The sequence below is a fragment of the Paramisgurnus dabryanus genome, chromosome 7 (genome assembly GCF_030506205.2).
Source record: "Paramisgurnus dabryanus chromosome 7, PD_genome_1.1, whole genome shotgun sequence".
NCBI lineage: Eukaryota > Metazoa > Chordata > Actinopteri > Cypriniformes > Cobitidae > Paramisgurnus > Paramisgurnus dabryanus.
Window position 1 is genome coordinate 38,378,981 of NC_133343.1, and position 19,047 is coordinate 38,398,027.

Sequence of the window (19,047 nt, forward strand, 5' to 3'; positions counted from 1 at the left end):
TATAAATCTGAAAAACTAATTCTCGTTAACAAATTATCACAATGACTTAACATTAAGGATGTGACATGTTTCTCCTATAGGTGCACCTGTGTGTAAGCTACATAGTCTGTCTGAACCGTTTCTGACCATCTCTTACGTTTTTCTGGATGCGATGTGGTGTATCAGCCTGGTCGACGACATCTGACATGTTGTATGTGCTTTAATGCTCGAAACCCGGTAAACGCTGCTTGCAGCTTTAATTATTAGGGTTTCGAGCACGAAGTGCTGAAAACCTATTGTATTTGTCTGTTTTATTATTATTATTATTATTATTATTATTATTTTTCCGCCATAAAACGCGTCGCCCAGCACAAACCGTAAGTCGTAGAAACTTGCCACTTGGTCAACTGGTTGTATATTAGCAGGCTACTCAGATACAGTGAACCAGCCAAATCGGCCCATAGGTGGCGCTATAGCAATGCCCGACGCGTTTGGGCTCATAACTCCTAAACCGGCCATCATACACTCAAGTGTTTGATATCATTGTAATCCCTGGCTCCAAACTTAAAAAATGTATATCTCCGTTTTCATTTCCGTCATGAAAAATTTTCCGCTATTTTCGATTTTGTCGAAAAAAATAAAAACGAACTAGTCCTAGGTTTTTCGCCCGATCGGAATCATTCCAGTGCTAAAATGTTCCTTGGAGTTTGAATATCAATAATTATCAAAAAAAAGTTGAACTTTCGACTCACGGTCAACATGCCACGCCCACACGTCTGAATTGTGGGCAGGCACTAGAACATTATTGGCTATAACTGGGGACAGGAATGAAGTATCAACACGACACTTGGTACTTGTGATGAGAGTCATGGCCTGAGGTTTCATGCATCGTTTCGTCACAGCGCCACCTAGTGGTCATACGAATCGAATAATGCTTATAACTTCGGCTGAGTTTAACGTATTTTCATGCGACGTTTTTCCTTGGAGTCCTGAATTGTTGCCGAGTCCAATGATACCAAGCATGCCAGGTTTTGCTTTACGGTTGGTTCTGCACAGGAAAATAGCGCTTAAAAAACATGCGCGAATAACTCCGCGAGGGTTCCTCCGATCGACTCGAAACGACCATAGGAAGAATATTGTATTACCTTCTGAACAAAAAGTTCTATTGGCATTATGTTAAAATTTCCATCAGAAATGGCCGAAAATTGCAAAAAACGAAAAATTTACTCCAAATTTTGTGTTTTTTACACATAAATGGTTATAACTCCGCAACGAAATGATATTTTTTTACCAGATTTGATACGCTGATGTCTGAGCAGAGTCTGAGGCAATACAAAAAAAATGGTATGCCTGCACCACTAGTTGGCCTCATAATTGAACAAAACCTTTGACGTTGAGCTAGCACAATGGTCATACAACAGTTTTTTTCACTAAACTTAAGTGTATAGCCATGATACTAGCTAGATGTAACACATTCATGACGTTGCATGCACAAGTTTTTCATAGCGCCACCTAGTGGTTATTTGTTATTTTGACTTAAAAATACTGCAACCTTATATCTAAAATCATGAGTCATCGTGGATTATGCCTTTCATGGCTTTGAGTATAATCATTGGTGGATTGCAATTCACTCCCTAGCAACCAATCAGAATACCCTAGCAACCATTTAGCAAGAGCTGTATCTTTGTATCAGAACATCGTAGAGATATGGGGTTCGGCTCGTTTGACTTTTTTACACTATTTTAACATTTTGTGACCCAAGTTTTGCCACTGTAAGCACCACAAACATTTCCTTCAGTGTTCTATTTGTCAATGCTTCGTGAGAAGAGAGGGAGACATTTCACTGAATGATAGCACCTTTTTTGCTGATGACTTTGAACAGGTGTGTGAGGTAGCTTATTTTTTATAATTTATTTTGTACAATTCAGCAAAACTACACAGGCATGCCCTGAAAGGTCTTAAGGTCCCAAATCGCTTGAACCCGACTCAATGGCCTTGTAATTCAACTAAACACGGCCATTTCTGAATTGTATTTTACGGTATAAATCTGAAAAACTAATTCTCGTTAACAAATTATCAGAATGACTTAACATTAAGGATGTGACATGTTTGTCCTATAGGTGCACCTGTGTGTAAGCTACATAGTCTGTCTGAACCGTTTCTGACCATCTCTTACGTTTTTCTGGATGCGATGTGGTGTATCAGCCTGGTCGACGACATCTGACATGTTGTATGTGCTTTAATGCTCGAAACCCGGTAAACGCTGCTTGCAGCTTTAATTAGGGTTTCGAGCACGAAGTGCTGAAAACCTATTGTATTTGTCTGTTTTATTATTATTATTATTATTATTATTAGGGGTTCAAGCCCGAAGGGCTGAAACCCTATTGTATTTGTATGGATTTTTATTCTTTTTATTATTTTTCTTCTGCCGTAAAACGGATCGTGCAGACCAAACCGTAAGGCCTAGAGACTTGAAACTTGGCCAAAGGGTAGGACCCAATTTGGGGAGAGGTTGATAGAGTATCAACCCAATTGGCCTATAGGTGGCGCTATAGCGATAACAAACGCGTTGATGATCATAACTCCCACAAATCTTGTCCAAATGTCAAGTGTCTTATATCCCTGGATTCCTTGCGTCAAGACGAACAAAACGTATATCTCCGATTTCATTTCCGTCATGAAAATTTTTTCGCTATTTTCGATTTTGTCGAAAAAAATAAAAACGAACTAGTCCTAGGTTTTTTGTCCGATCGGAACCGTTCCAGTGCTGTAATATTCCTTGGAGTGTGAATATGAAAAGTTATCAAAAAAAAGTTGAACTTTATACTCGTCGTCGTCAAGCCACGCCCAAACGCCCCCAATGGGCGGAGCCTCTTGGACTTCAATGGCTGTAACTTGGGATTGGAAAGAGGTATCGAAACCAAATTTGGTACACATATACAGCGGACTATTCTGGGGTCACGTGCAAAAAATTGCATCGCTTGACCACTAGTTGGCGCTATAACACTACTTCAACTTTGAAGAGCTGTAACTAGAGAAATATGGGACCGATCAACTTGAGATTTGGCACGGGTGCTCTTGGTCTAGGGTACTATCTGTGTGGGAAAGGAATTTCGCGTAGCTCAAAAAACATGGCCGCCATCGGCCAATCAAGAAAAAGCAGCTATTGGGCAGGGTTAACGGAGGCCGATCGAAACGAAACGTGGTGGACCTGTTTGTCTCTTGGCCATGAAGGTCTGTGCAGAGTAAGAAAAAATTCGGCCTCCGGGAGGCGCTATCACGTTTTTTCAATGTTTAAGTGATTGTGTATTATGCAGTGTTTCAGATATCAACAAGATCTTTATATCATTTAATAGAGCTACATTTAATGAACAACTTTTCCTCAAGAAGCACTTGTCTCAGTCGAATCGTTTGTTAGATATTCATAATTTTCTCTTAAACCTACTTTTGCGAACTAGTCCTAGGTTTTTTGACCGATCTGAACCAATCCAGTGCTGGAATATTCCTTAGACACTGAATATCAATAATTATCAAAAAAAAGTTGAACTTTGCACTCGTCGTCGCAACACTACGGTCAAAAGTACGAAGAGGCGGGGCCACAAATACTTAAATTGCTATCATTTATGATAGGAATGAGATATCAACATGAAACTTGGTACACATATGTATAGACCCAAGCTGAGGTCACATGCAAAAAATTGCAGAGATTGTCCATTAGGTGGCGCTATAACTTAAGAACAAATAACCATAACTATAGCATATGTATATGACACATAAATATTTGTCTGACCTACTTGTTATTTTGCACATTACATCTACTTTCAGGTTCTTATAATGGTCTATGAGGATAATTATTTATCTTTGAAAACATGCCACTCAACAGCCAACCAGTATTAACCATGTACGAGTCAAGCCTAATGGTGTGTGATTACAACTAAACTCATGGGACTGTTGGTCTTATGTTTCCAAGTGTCTGTGAGGATTTTTAGTTCATCTTTCTGAAAATCTTTGCATCTAACACAATGTGTGCAAAGTAAACAGTTCTCTAGATCAGTGGTTCTCAACACACCTGCTTCACATAATCAGCACAATAGTAGAGATCTCTATTAACTAAACTGATTGTGTCAGATGAGAGAAACATACAAAATGTGCAGAGCAGTGGTTCTCCAGAAACGGAGTAGAGAACCACTGCTCTATATGTTTATGTTTATATGAAAAAACTATTTTGTGAACTAATACTTGGTTTTTCACTCAACACCACTAAAGCCAATGCAATACAATTTCCTGTAGTCTGTGAGCAAATATGAATGCCAAATTGTTATCACCAATTGTACGTCTTATTCCTTTAGTTGTTTAGCTTTGAATTACAAAAACAACTTTTCAAAACTACTAGAATTTTTTCAGTCAACAACAATAAAATCAGCGCAGTACATTTTTCTGTCCTCTGTGTGTAAAGGTATATCAAATACAAAATGTAATGAATTTGAATACCTGCTTTTGTAAGCATAGATTTCATGTGATGTCACACATTGGTGTAGGTGCCATTTGTACGACTGAATTGCAGCATGTGTGTTTAAAGGAACTCATAAAGATATGGATTAAAGTTTTTCATTATCTCCATTTATTTACATCAGTAGCATTAGGATTCTATTCTACCTTCCATGACATAAACGTGTCCTGACATGATGTATAATACAAAGTTGTTACATTTTTATATGTTATTTTTCAAATATTGCACCAAAAACTTCATGTGATAATGCAATTGGTTATTATTCACATAAATGACCTGCTAGAACCCAACTAAAAAGCAGCACTTTATGAAAGTAACACAGACAAATGCTCACCAGCAAATCTGCTGCAAATCTACTAAATAACATGACATTTGTTATTGACATAATTTGATATTGAAAACATATCTGGATCAGTTATTTATTGGCCCAGCCTAAAATCACATGAAAATAATTGCAGAGCTATACCACTATTTGACAATTTAACATGACAGAGCCTAAAAATGTTTCTATTAAAATATGTAACTTTGCTTTATTGTTTCCAAATCCATAAATTAGTATTCTCTTACAATAACACAATAAAAGGATTATATGAAAAATATATACTCTCTGTGTGAAACACAGACCCTCATTAATATACTTAAGAGCATGCTTATCAGGATTTGAGTTAAAAATGTGTCTACCTTTATTTACTTTTAAATATTCAATACTAATTTTATGTTAAATTAATTGTAAAAGGAAAACAATAATTTTAGCCAACAGATGGCAGAAGGTCATCTTCTGCCATCTGCTGGCTAAAATTATTATTTAGTATTTAAAATGTATACTCAATGAAATTGTGTTCACAGGTTTCATCAATGGATGCATGATTTAACTTTATGAAGTCAGTATTATTATGTTAAAATAACATTTCGTCAATCATTCTGACGGTATCCGTTTTAACAGTCATGTGACATTCGAACATAGGATAAACATTTAAATAGGTTGATGAACTCTTAAAGGACACCAAGCATATGGAGATTGGTCATTTATTTCAAAGTCTTATTTCCTAACCCTGCCATTTCTGCTTCTGTGTGTAAATGCATGTATGTGTTTTAGCTTATTCTTCATCATTGCTGTGTTATAGATTAGCCATATGAGACCTATATCTCTATATCAGAACATCGTAGAGAAATTGTGGTGGGCTGTTTTGTCTCATGTTAACAATTTTTGAAACATTTTGTGTGACAAATCTTGCAACAGCATGCACCACATAATTTTCTCTTCAGAAAATTTACCTAATTGGTAACATGTTAGTATTTCATATTCTAAGTATATTTGATAACAATGCAGCAAATCTAAACAGGCATGCCCTTAAAGGTCTTAAAGGTTCATATAATGAGATTTTTTAAAGATGTAAAATAAATTGTTTGTGTACCCAGAGTGTGTATGTGAAGTGTTATCTCAAAATACTCCACAGATCATTTATTATAGCATGTTAAAATTGACACTTTGTAGGCCTGAGCAAAATTGTGCAGTTTTTGGGTGTTTCCTTTAAAATGCAAATGAGTGGATGAAATGCAAACACTGATCACAATGATGGTGGTTTGTTGTAATTGAAATTCAATTGTGCTCTCGATTATTTTATTTTTTATCTTTTTCATGTTTTCTAGGTTGATATAAGCACTGGGGACCCAATTATAGCACTTACACTTGGAAAAAGTCAGATTTTCACGCTATGACCCCTTTAAGGTCCCAGATCGCTTGAACCCCGCTAATCGCTGCTTGCAGCTATATTTATTATTATTATTTTTCCGCCATAAAACGCGTCGCCCAGCACAAACCGTAAGTCGTAGAAACTTGCCACTTGGTCAACTGGTTGTATATTAGCAGGCTACTCAGATACAGTGAATCAGCCAAATCGGCCCATAGGTGGCGCTACAGCAATGCCCGACGCGTTGGGGCTCATAACTCCTAAACCGGACAACCTACACTCAAGTGTTTGGTATCATTGTAATCCCTGGCTCCAAACTTAAAAAATGTATATCTCCGATTTCATTTCCGGTATGCAAATTTTTTCGCTAATTTGCATAATATGCATTTCAAGCCAAAATGAACTAGTCCTAGGTTTTTCGCCCGATCGGAATCGTTCCAACGCAGGAGAAATCTGTGGAGTGAGTAGGTAAATAATTATCGAACAGAATGTGTAATTTCGCTTCAGTGTCACTAAGGGGCGCCAAAAATCAATACCGGAAGTAGACTATCTCCAGGAAAATGGCTATAACTCGTGAACGGTTAGAGATATCTTAACGCGGTTTGGTACACATGTGTATCAGCTCACTCCGGGGTCACAGGAAAAAATACGCGGATTTTGGCCACTAGGTGGCGCTATAATAAGCTTGAGGTCGAAAATGGCTATCACTACACAACCGTAAGCCCGATACACTTCATATTTGGTATGGTGTGTCTTTGTGCAATGTACCATGAGGGTCTAGAAGGACATTGGCGTATCTGCAAAAACATGGCCGTCATCGGCCAATGAAGTGTGAGGGCTGATTTGACAGGGTTAACGAAGGTCGATCGGAACGACACTCACTGTGCTTGTTCGTGTACTGCTCCAGAAGGTCTGTAAGAATTATGGTGTCATTTGGCCACTAGGGGGCGTAATACCGTATTTCGGTGCCTGTATCACGTGACGTTTGACATACACACACAAACCTGACATCATATGATAGATCGGTTCATGACGAAAAACTTTGCCTCCTGAAGCGTTGCTGTCAATCAAACGGTTCGTTAGTTATTGGCGATAACGTTCAAACCTACTTTTGCGAACTAGTCCTAGGTTTTTCATCCGATCTGAACCTAACGAAAGCTGATTGATTCTGTGGAGTGGGAATATGAATAATTATCGAAAAAAAGTTGAAATTTGTATTCAAACACGCAAGGAGTGGCCAAAAACCGAACTGGGCGGAGCTTAAAACATTTAAACGGCCATAACTCGAGAGGCGTTTGAGATATCATCATGGGGCTTGAATCATATGTGTAGGCCATCGGTCTAAGGTCGTGATATAAAAAGCTCGCCGATTGGACACTAGATGGCGCTATAACGGGGAAAATAGCACTAAATACTGTGATTATGCAATGGTTCCAACTTTCACGCCTATAACTTTATCTGTGGTCAAGAGATTTTCATGGGAGTTATTTTTTTAGCATCCTGAATTGTTTCTGAGTCCTACGATACCAAGCATGCCAGGTTTCGCCTTACAGTTAGTTCTGCACAGCAAAAATAGCACTTACAAAACATGCGCGAATAACTCTGCGAGGATTATTCCGATCGACTTTAAACGACCATAGGAAGAACATTGCATTACCTTCTGAACAAAAAAGTCTATTGGCGTTATGTTAAAATTTCTATCAGAAATAGCAGAAAATTGCAAAAAACAAAAAATTACTTCAAAATTTTGTGTTTTTTACACATAAATGGTTATACCTCCGCAACGAAATGACATTTTTTCACCAGATTTGATACGCTGATGGCTGAGCAGAGTCTGAGGCAATACCCAAAAATTAATATGCCTGCACCACTCGTTGGCCTCATAATTGAACAAAACCTTTGACATTGATCGAGCCCAATGGTCTTACAACTGTTTTTTTTCACTAAACTAAAGTGTTCAGCCATGATACTAGCTAGATGTAACAAAGTCATGACCTGACGTTGCATGCACAATTTTGTCGTAGCGCCACCCTGTGGTTATTTGTTATTTTCACTTAAAAGTGAGTAGAGAGCAGAGAAATTTCACTGAATGAGAGCTGTTTTTTTTGCTGATAGCTAATGTATTTAAGGTTGTATCTTCGCCAAACGTATGCGTAATGACACAGTACTTGGTAATTCTGATGGCAGTCAGGACCTGAGGGAGCCTGCAGTTTTGTTGCACCAACACCTAGTGGTCGGAAGCATATTTTAGAAACCTAAATCTTTGGCTGCAGTCACCGTATTTTCATGGGACTTTTTTCACAGGAGTCCTGAATTGTTGCAGAGTCCAACGATACCAAACATGCCAGGTTTTGCCTTATGCTTAGTCCTGGAGTTATCAGAACACAATTAAGGAGGACATTAAATAAGTCAAGCATTATCTTTCCAGCTGTGTTTGCTGTCCACTGTAGGTCCTTGCGGTTTGCTGCGCTGCTGTGTGTGTGCCTTATGTGCACGTCTGCAGTCTGTTTACACCATTGCACCATACCACGACTCAATGGCCTTGTAGTTCAACTAAACACGGCCATTTCTGAATTGTATGTTATGGTATAAATCTGAAAAACTAATTCTCGTTAACAAATTATCTGAATGACTTGACATTAAGGACGTGACATATTTGTCCTATAGGTGCACCTGTGTGTAAGCATACATAGTCTGTATGAACCGTTTCTGACCATCTCTTTCGTTTTTCTGCATGCGATGTGGTGTATCAGCCTGGTCGACGACGTCTGACGTCTCTGACGTGCTTTAATGCTCGAAACCCGGTAAATGCTGCTTGCAGCTTTAATTAGGGGTTCAAGCCCGTAGGGCTGAAACCCTATTGTAATTGTTAAGATTTTTATTTATTATTATTATTTTGCCGTAAAACGGAACGTGCAGACCAAACCGTAAGGCCTAGAGACTTGAAACTTGGTCAAATGGTAGGACCCAATTTGGGGAGAGGTTGATAGAGTATCAACCCGATTGGCCTATAGGTGGCGCTATAGCGATAACAAACGCGTTGATGATCATAACTCCCACAAATCTTGTCCAAATGTCAAGTGTCTTATATCACTGGAATCCTTGCGTCAAGTCGAACAAAACGTATATCTCCGATTTCATTTCCGCCATGGAAAATTTTTCGCTATTTTCGATTTTGTCGAAAAAAATAAAAACGAACTAGTCCTAGGTTTTTCATCCGATCGGAACCGTTCCAGTGCTGTAATATTCCTTGGAGTGTGAATATGAAAAGTTATTAAAAAAAAGTGGAACTTTAGACTCGCCGTCGTCAAGCCACGCCCAAACGCCCCCAATGGGCGGAGCCTCTTGAACTTAAATGGCTATAACTTGGGATTGGAAAGAGGTATCAACACCAAATTTGGTACACATATACAATAGACTATTCTGGGGTCACGAAACAAAAATTGCGCCGCTTGACCACTAGCTGGCGCTATAACACCACCTCAACTTTGAAGGTCTGTAACTACAGAAATGTGCGACCGATCAACTTGACATTTGGCACCGGTGCTCCTGGTCTAGGGTACTATCTATGTGTAAAAGGAAATTCGCTTAGATCAAAAAACATGGCCGCCATCGGCCAATCAAGGAAAAGCAGCTGTTAGACAGGGTTAACGGAGGCCGATCGAAACGAAACGCGGTGGGCCTGTTTGTCTCTTGGCCATGAAGGTCTGTGCAGAGTAAGAAAAAATTCGGCCTCCGGGAGGCGCTATCACGTTTTTTCAGTGTTTAAGTGATTGTGTATTATGCAGTGTTTCAGATATCAACAAGATCTTCATATCATTTAATAGAGGTACTTACAATGAACAACTTTTCCTCAAGAAGCACTTGTCTCAGTCGAATCGTTTGTTAGATATTCATCATTTTCTTTTAAACCTACTTTTGCGAACTAGTCCTAGGTTTTTTGACCGATCTGAACCAATCCAGTGCTGGAATATTCCTTAGACACTGTATATCAATAATTATCAAAAAAAAGTTGAACTTTGCACTCGTCGTCGCAACACCACGGTTAAAAGTACGAAGAGGTGGTGCCACAAATACTTAAATGGCTATCATTTATGATAGGAATCAGATATCAACACGAAACTTGGTACACATATGCATAGACCTAGGCCCAGGTCATATGCAAAAAGATGCAGAGATTGTCCACTAGGTGGCGCTATAACATAAGAACAAGGAATGATGACTATAGCATATGTATACGACACATAAATATTTGTCCGACCTACTTGTTATTTTGCACATAACATCTGCTTTCAGATTCTTATAAGGGTCTATTAGGATAATTACATATCTTAGAAAACATGCGACCAACAGCCAGCCAGCATTAACCATGTACGTGTCCAGTGTAATGGTGTGCGATTACAACTAAACTGATGGGCCTGTTTGTCTTATGTTCTCAAGTGTCTTTGAGGATTTTTGGCTCATCATTCCGGAAATATTTGCATCTAGAACAACGGGTGTTACGTTAACTGTACCCTAGATCAGTGGTTCACAAAATTATTCCTGGAGGCCCACTGCTCTGCACATATACAAAAGTCTTCTATTTTAAACAAATCTACTTTAATCATAAGTAGAGATTTTTATGAACTGAACTGATTGTGTCAGATGAGAGAATCATACAAAATGTGCCGAGCATTGGGTCTCGAGAAACCACTGCTTTTCACTGAGTTTGAAAGTACTGCTCTAGATGTTTATGTTTATATGAAAAACAATTTTGTGAATTTACTGTACTATATCTATTTTATTTTATAATCAAATCATCAAAATGTATTAAAACTGTTTTCTATTAAAAAACAACAATAGTATTAAATGACAAATAATCGAGTAATAATTATAGTTGTCATCATCAAGACTTTTCACTGTATTATACATTTTATTTTGAATTCAAGTGAATGTGTCTATTAACTTGAAATAAAATCTAATTATCTCTACTTCTGTTATCAAATTAAAGTATGAACAATTTATATATATTAGTTTTACAAACTCACTACTATAATATTACAATCAAATAGTTTAAATTAAAACTTGTTTAAAGATTGAACTGCAGATTGGTATGGTTTACATCTAGGCAAATATTCATTTCTACATTCATTTCTGTTCTTATAAAAAAGTTATAAAAAAATGTTTCTAGAATATTTACTCCATTAATACATAACTCAGTATTATGTAAGGAGTTACAATCATAAGATGTATAACATTGACAGAGTTGAATAAGTCCACTAGGTATGGCATCAAATACAACTGCAAATTCCTTAGCAGTTACTGGAATCTTATAATGATTGAGGAATTCACAATAATTAAATAGGTGACCATCATCTTTAAATAACTGCCTCACTAATATTATATTATTATCATACCAATTTCTATAAAATAAGGATCTGTTTCTTGTATAGAATATTCTTGTTATTCCAAATAACATATCTATGTGGAGAAAAGTTATGTTTATATATGAGCATCCAAGATAAACAAACCTGTTTATGGAAACCTGACAGTTTTATGGGAACCCTTGTTTATATCAAAATTGTATCGCAAAAACAATTCCAAACCACCCAATTTCTTTAAAATCTTTTCTGGTATGATGTTCCATATACTACCTTTGCAACTTCAGTAACTTTTTATCCACTTATTTTTAAAAACACAGTTAGCAGTATTAAAATCTAGTAAAAAAATGTATCCTCCTTTCTCAACTGGATTACATAGAATTGACTTTTTAATGAAATGCGATCTGTTCTTCCATATGAAATTAAACAAAATAATATCCAACTCTTTTATAACTGATTGTGGGACTTCTAATGCAAGAGCTGTATACACTATAGTTGTTAAAAGCTTTTACTGCTGGGTCCGTCGTTCATACGTAGATAACTCAATTAGCTGGATTTCATTGTTGACGATTTAGCTTCATGTTGAATTATTTGTTTCTTCTAAGGTCATCCTAGAGTTGTTGTTATAGTAACATGTCCGTAAGGATAAAACTGCTCGGGATTCAAATTCAACTCTTAATAAAAAATGATACATTTAATATTTTAGTAATGTTATTTTAAAAACTATATAATATAAAAAACATAATTAAGACTGTGTTTTAAGGACTAGTCTGAAGAACTAGTAGTTAGTTAGGGCTAATCAGTCTTACTATTTGGATTTAAATATAATTTAAATAATTAAAATATTTTTTCACGTGATAATTAAAACAGTTATGTTCAATCGTGAAGATAAAAATGTATGACTAACTTTGAATACTAGTCTTAGAGATTAATGTTACTGACCATTGGTTTAAGGGTAGTTCCAGACTAAAATTTAGGCGTAAGTTTTAGTTGTCTTACTTGAAATAGCTTACACTGGCCTACCTTTATATATATCTGGACTATAGTTTTGTCTTAAGCTGTACACCATTAATGTTTTTTAAAAGGTTTGTTTGTAAAAAAGTACCTAAATGTTTTTAAATAACTAATGGCTAGTCATGCATCAATTTAACCTGTGGGAAACAACCCAATAAAGTTATAAAGCTTCAAATTTTGTCTTAGAATTCTTCAAATCCTAAAGGTATGAAAAACATTGCTGTAAATATGTGGGTTCTTAAAGAACAGGCCAACATTAGAAATAATAACTAATAATCATACATAAAGAGAATATTTATTTGGTTATAAGTAGCTTTAGTATTCTAATCTATTTTCCATGACATAAACATGTCATGATGTGTCTTATAAAGTTTTTAATAATTGTTTATAGAATTATTGCAATGAAATTGTAATGTTATGATGCAATTGGTTATTTTAAATGTAAATGATTTACTGAAAACTTACACTAGCACAGCGCATGTGTGAAAACAAATAAGTGCTTAATAGGTAATCTGACTGACATTTGCTTAAAGGTGCAGTGTGTAATTTTTTGAAGGATCTCTTGACAGAAATGCAAAATAATATACAAAACTAAATTATCAGGGGTGTATAAAGACCTTTCATAATGAACCGTTATGTGTTTATTGCCTTAGAATGAGACATTTTATCTACATACACAGAGGGTCCCCTTACATGGAAGTCGCCATTTTGTGCAGCCATGTTTCTACAGAAGCCCTTAACGGACAAACTTTTTTATTAAGTTTTCTCCAACAATGACCTGTTTGACCGGTGGCGGCTACCGTAGCTTCTCTTATGTGTTTCAGAAGCAAGAGGTGAGCAGTTGACTGAGCCGTTGGTTGCAATTCGCAACCTCAACACTAGATGCCACTAAAATTGACACACTGCACCTTTAATGAAATCATATTTGTTATTAACTCCATTTGATATAAACAACACATCTGGATCAGTTATGTATGGACATAGCCAGTTGTTAAATATAAAACAATGTAGAGCTTTAGTACGATTTTTAGGCCTACTATAATATGACAGAGGCTGTCATCTGAAATACTTGTATGTTTGCACATAATATCTATGTTAAAGAATATATATGTTCTATAAGAACAATTACTTTTGTTTAAAAAAAATGTCTAAAAGATTTAAACAAGCAACCATTTAGTAAGACCTACAGAATAGATCTCTATGAACTAAAATGACTGTTTAAGATGAGAGAAACATACAAAATGTGCAGAGCATGTTTGTGTATATGTTCCTTTTGTGGACTAAGCCATTGGTTACAATTCGTGACCTCACCACTAGATGCCGCTAAAATTTACACACTGCACCTTTAACTTCATGATTTTACTGTTATAATATTAAAATCACATTTAGTGAAAGACTAACACTTTAATTGTTCAGAATTATCAGTTTTAACACTCATGTCACTTTATGATAGCTGTGAAATGTGAACAGAATTTTGGAGGCACTTACACAACATTTGCAGTAAGAATTATATTTTTTTGTTTTTTATAAAAAAACTACATTCCAAATGAATGTGTAACCATGTCAATATTAAAGCTCCCGTTCTGTCTGTGATTTTGAAGCTTTGATTGTGTTTATAGTGGGCAATATAACATGTGTTCATGTTTTTCACGTGTAAAAAACGCGGTAGTTTTCACACAATTTACTTATCTGTATAGCGCTGTTTTCACTGTCCTCAAAACGGGCTGATGTCTTCCTTGTTCTATGAAGTCCCTCCTTCAGAAATATGTATCGAGTTTTGATTGTGTAGTTTGTTAAGTGTGCTGTGATTCCATAGCAGCTAAGCTTAGCAGAGCCGTTTGAGCCAAAGCAGGTGACTGACGTATTCCTGTGGGCGGAGTTTAGTCAACGAACTGTTTTACTGACGTCATTAAAGCAGGAAATAGAGAGCTGTAGTCCAAACCGCCCGTTCGTTGTAGGCTTTTAAAGAGGAATTCTATTGAAGAAAATGTATCGCCTTGCAGTGAACTTTGAGCTTTATCATTTTACAGTTACTATTTATGCTATTATAGCAACATTACATGCAAACTAGGGTTTAAAAAATGGTATCAGGAAGAACTTGAACTTTAACCTTTAAGTCTTGTTCTTTAACAGTCTTGTTTCTCCTACAATATACAATGCAGAATATCTATATGGCCATGTCCTTAAACGTCTTGTGATCTAAATGGCTTGAACCCCGGTAATCGCTGCTTGCAGCTATATTTATTATTATTAGGGTTTCGAGCACGAAGTGCTGAAAACCTATTGTATTTGTCTGTTTTATTATTATTATTATTATTAGGGTTTCGAGCACGAAGTGCTGAAAACCTATTGTATTTGTCTGTTTTATTATTATTATTAGGGTTTCGAGCACGAAGTGCTGAAAACCTATTGTATTTGTCTGTTTTATTATTATTATTATTATTATTATTATTATTATTATTATTTTTCCGCCATAAAACGCGTCGCCCAGCACAAACCGTAAGTCGTAGAAACTTGCCACTTGGTCAACTGGTTGTATATTAGCAGGCTACTCAGATACAGTGAACCAGCCAAATCGGCCCATAGGTGGCGCTATAGCAATGCCCGACGCGTTTGGGCTCATAACTCCTAAACCGGCCATCATACACTCAAGTGTTTGGTATCATTGTAATCCCTGGCTCCAAACTTAAAAAATGTATATCTCCGTTTTCATTTCCGTCATGAAAAATTTTCCGCTATTTTCGATTTTGTCGAAAAAAATAAAAACGAACTAGTCCTAGGTTTTTCGCCCGATCGGAATCATTCCAGTGCTAAAATGTTCCTTGGAGTTTGAATATCAATAATTATCAAAAAAAAGTTGAACTTTCGACTCACGGTCAACATGCCACGCCCACACGTCTGAATTGTGGGCAGGCACTAGAACATTATTGGCTATAACTGGGGACAGGAATGAAGTATCAACACGACACTTGGTACTTGTGATGAGAGTCATGGCCTGAGGTTTCATGCATCGTTTCGTCACAGCGCCACCTAGTGGTCATACGAATCGAATAATGCTTATAACTTCGGCTGAGTTTAACGTATTTTCATGCGACGTTTTTCCTTGGAGTCCTGAATTGTTGCCGAGTCCAATGATACCAAGCATGCCAGGTTTTGCTTTACGGTTGGTTCTGCACAGGAAAATAGCGCTTAAAAAACATGCGCGAATAACTCCGCGAGGGTTCCTCCGATCGACTCGAAACGACCATAGGAAGAATATTGTATTACCTTCTGAACAAAAAGTTCTATTGGCATTATGTTAAAATTTCCATCAGAAATGGCCGAAAATTGCAAAAAACGAAAAATTTACTCCAAATTTTGTGTTTTTTACACATAAGTGGTTATAACTCCGCAACGAAATGATATTTTTTTACCAGATTTGATACGCTGATGTCTGAGCAGAGTCTGAGGCAATACAAAAAAAATGGTATGCCTGCACCACTAGTTGGCCTCATAATTGAACAAAACCTTTGACGTTGAGCTAGCACAATGGTCATACAACAGTTTTTTTCACTAAACTTAAGTGTATAGCCATGATACTAGCTAGATGTAACACATTCATGACGTTGCATGCACAAGTTTTTCATAGCGCCACCTAGTGTTTATTTGTTATTTGACTTAAAAATACTGCAACCTTATATCTAAAATCATGAGTCATCGTGGATTATGCCTTTCATGGCTTTGAGTATAATCATTGGTGGATTGCAATTCACTCCCTAGCAACCAATCAGAATACCCTAGCAACCATTTAGCATGAGCTGTATCTTTGTATCAGAACATCGTAGAGATATGGGGTTCGGCTCGTTTGACTTTTTTACACTATTTTAACATTTTGTGACCCAAGTTTTGCCACTGTAAGCACCACAAACATTTCCTTCAGTGTTCTATTTGTCAATGCTTCGTGAGAAGAGAGGGAGACATTTCACTGAATGATAGCACCTTTTTTGCTGATGACTTTGAACAGGTGTGTGAGGTAGCTTATTTTTTATAATTTATTTTGTACAATTCAGCAAAACTACACAGGCATGCCCTGAAAGGTCTTAAGGTCCCAAATCGCTTGAAGCCGACTCAATGGCCTTGTAATTCAACTAAACACGGCCATTTCTGAATTGTATTTTACGGTATAAATCTGAAAAACTAATTCTCGTTAACAAATTATCAGAATGACTTAACATTAAGGATGTGACATGTTTGTCCTATAGGTGCACCTGTGTGTAAGCTACATAGTCTGTCTGAACCGTTTCTGACCATCTCTTACGTTTTTCTGGATGCGATGTGGTGTATCAGCCTGGTCGACGACATCTGACATGTTGTATGTGCTTTAATGCTCGAAACCCGGTAAACGCTGCTTGCAGCTTTAATTATTATTATTATTATTATTATTATTATTATTTTTCCGCCATAAAACGCGTCGCCCAGCACAAACCGTAAGTCGTAGAAACTTGCCACTTGGTCAACTGGTTGTATATTAGCAGGCTACTCAGATACAGTGAATCAGCCAAATCGGCCCATAGGTGGCGCTATAGCAATGCCCGACGCGTTGGGGCTCATAACTCCTAAACCGGACATCCTACACTCAAGTGTTTGGTATCATTGTAATCCCTGGCTCCAAACTTAAAAAATGTATATCTCCGATTTCATTTCCGGTATGCAAATTTTTTCGCTAATTTGCATAATATGCATTTCAAGCCAAAATGAACTAGTCCTAGGTTTTTCGCCCGATCGGAATCGTTCCAACGCAGGAGAAATCTGTGGAGTCAGTAGGTAAATAATTATCGATCAGAATGTGTAATTTCGCTTCAGTGTCACTAAGGGGCGCCAAAATTCAATACCGGAAGTAGACTATCTCCAGGAAAATGGCTATAACTCGTGAACGGTTAGAGATATCTTAACGCGGTTTGGTACACATGTGTATCAGCTCACTCCCGGGTCACAGGAAAAAATAGGCGGATTTTGGCCACTAGGTGGCGCTATAATAAGCTTGAGGTCGAAAATGGCTATCACTACACAACCGTAAGCCCCATACACTTCATATTTGTTATGGTGTGTCTTTGTGCAATGTACCATGAGGGTCTAGAAGGACATTGGCGTATCTGCAAAAACAAGGCCGTCATCGGCCAATGAAGTGTGAGGGCTGATTTGACAGGGTTAACGAAGGTCGATCGGAACGACACTCACTGTGCTTGTTCGTGTACTGCTCCAGAAGGTCTGTAAGAATTATGGTGTCATTTGGCCACTAGGGGGCGTAATACCGTATTTCGGTGCCTGTATCACGTGACGTTTGACATACACACACAAACATGACATCATATGATAGATCGGTTCATGACGAAAAACTTTGCCTCTTGAAGCGTTGCTGTCAATCAAACGGTTCGTTAGTTATTGGCGAAAACGTTCAAACCTACTTTTGCGAACTAGTCCTAGGTTTTTCATCCGATCTGAACCTAACGAAAGCTGATTGATTCTGTGGAGTGGGAATATAAATAATTATCGAAAAAAAGTTGAAATTTGTATTCATACACGCAAGGAGTGGCCAAAAACCGAACTGGGCGGAGCTTAAAACATTTAAACGGCCATAACTCGAGAGGCGTTTGAGATATCATCATGGGGCTTGAATCATGTGTGTAGGCCATCGGTCTAAGGTCGTGATATAAAAAGCTCGCCGATTGGACACTAGATGGCGCTATAACGGGGAAAATAGCACTAAATACTGTGATTATGCAATGGTTGCAACTTTCACGCCTATAACTTTATCTTTGGTCAAGAGATTTTCATGGGAGTTATTTTTTTAGCATCCTGAATTGTTTCCGAGTCCTACGATACCAAGCATGCCAGGTTTCGCCTTACGGTTGGTTCTGCACAGCAAAAATAGCACTTACAAAACATGCGCGAATAACTCTGCGAGGATTATTCCGATCGACTTTAAACGACCATAGGAAGAACATTGCATTACCTTCTGAACAAAAAAGTCTATTAGCGTTAGGTTAAAATTTCTATCAGAAATGGCAGAAAATTGCAAAAAACGAAAAAATACCTCAACATTTTGTGTTTTTTACACATAAATGGTTATACCTCCGCAACGAAATGACATTTTTTCACCAGATTTGATACGCTGATGGCTGAGCAGAGTCTGAGGCAATACCTAAAAAATTATATGCCTGCACCACTAGTTGGCCTCATAATTGAACAAAACCTTTGACATTGAGCGAGCCCAATGGTCTTACAACTGTTTTTTTCACTAAACTAAAGTGTTCAGCCATGATACTAGCTAGATGTAACAAAGTCATGACCTGACGTTGCATGCACAATTTTGTCGTAGCGCCACCCTGTGGTTATTTGTTATTTTCACTTAAAAGTGAGTAGAGAGCAGAGAAATTTCACTGAATGAGAGCTGTTTTTTTGCTGATAGCTAATATATTTAAGGTTGTATCTTCGCCAAACGTATGCGTAATGA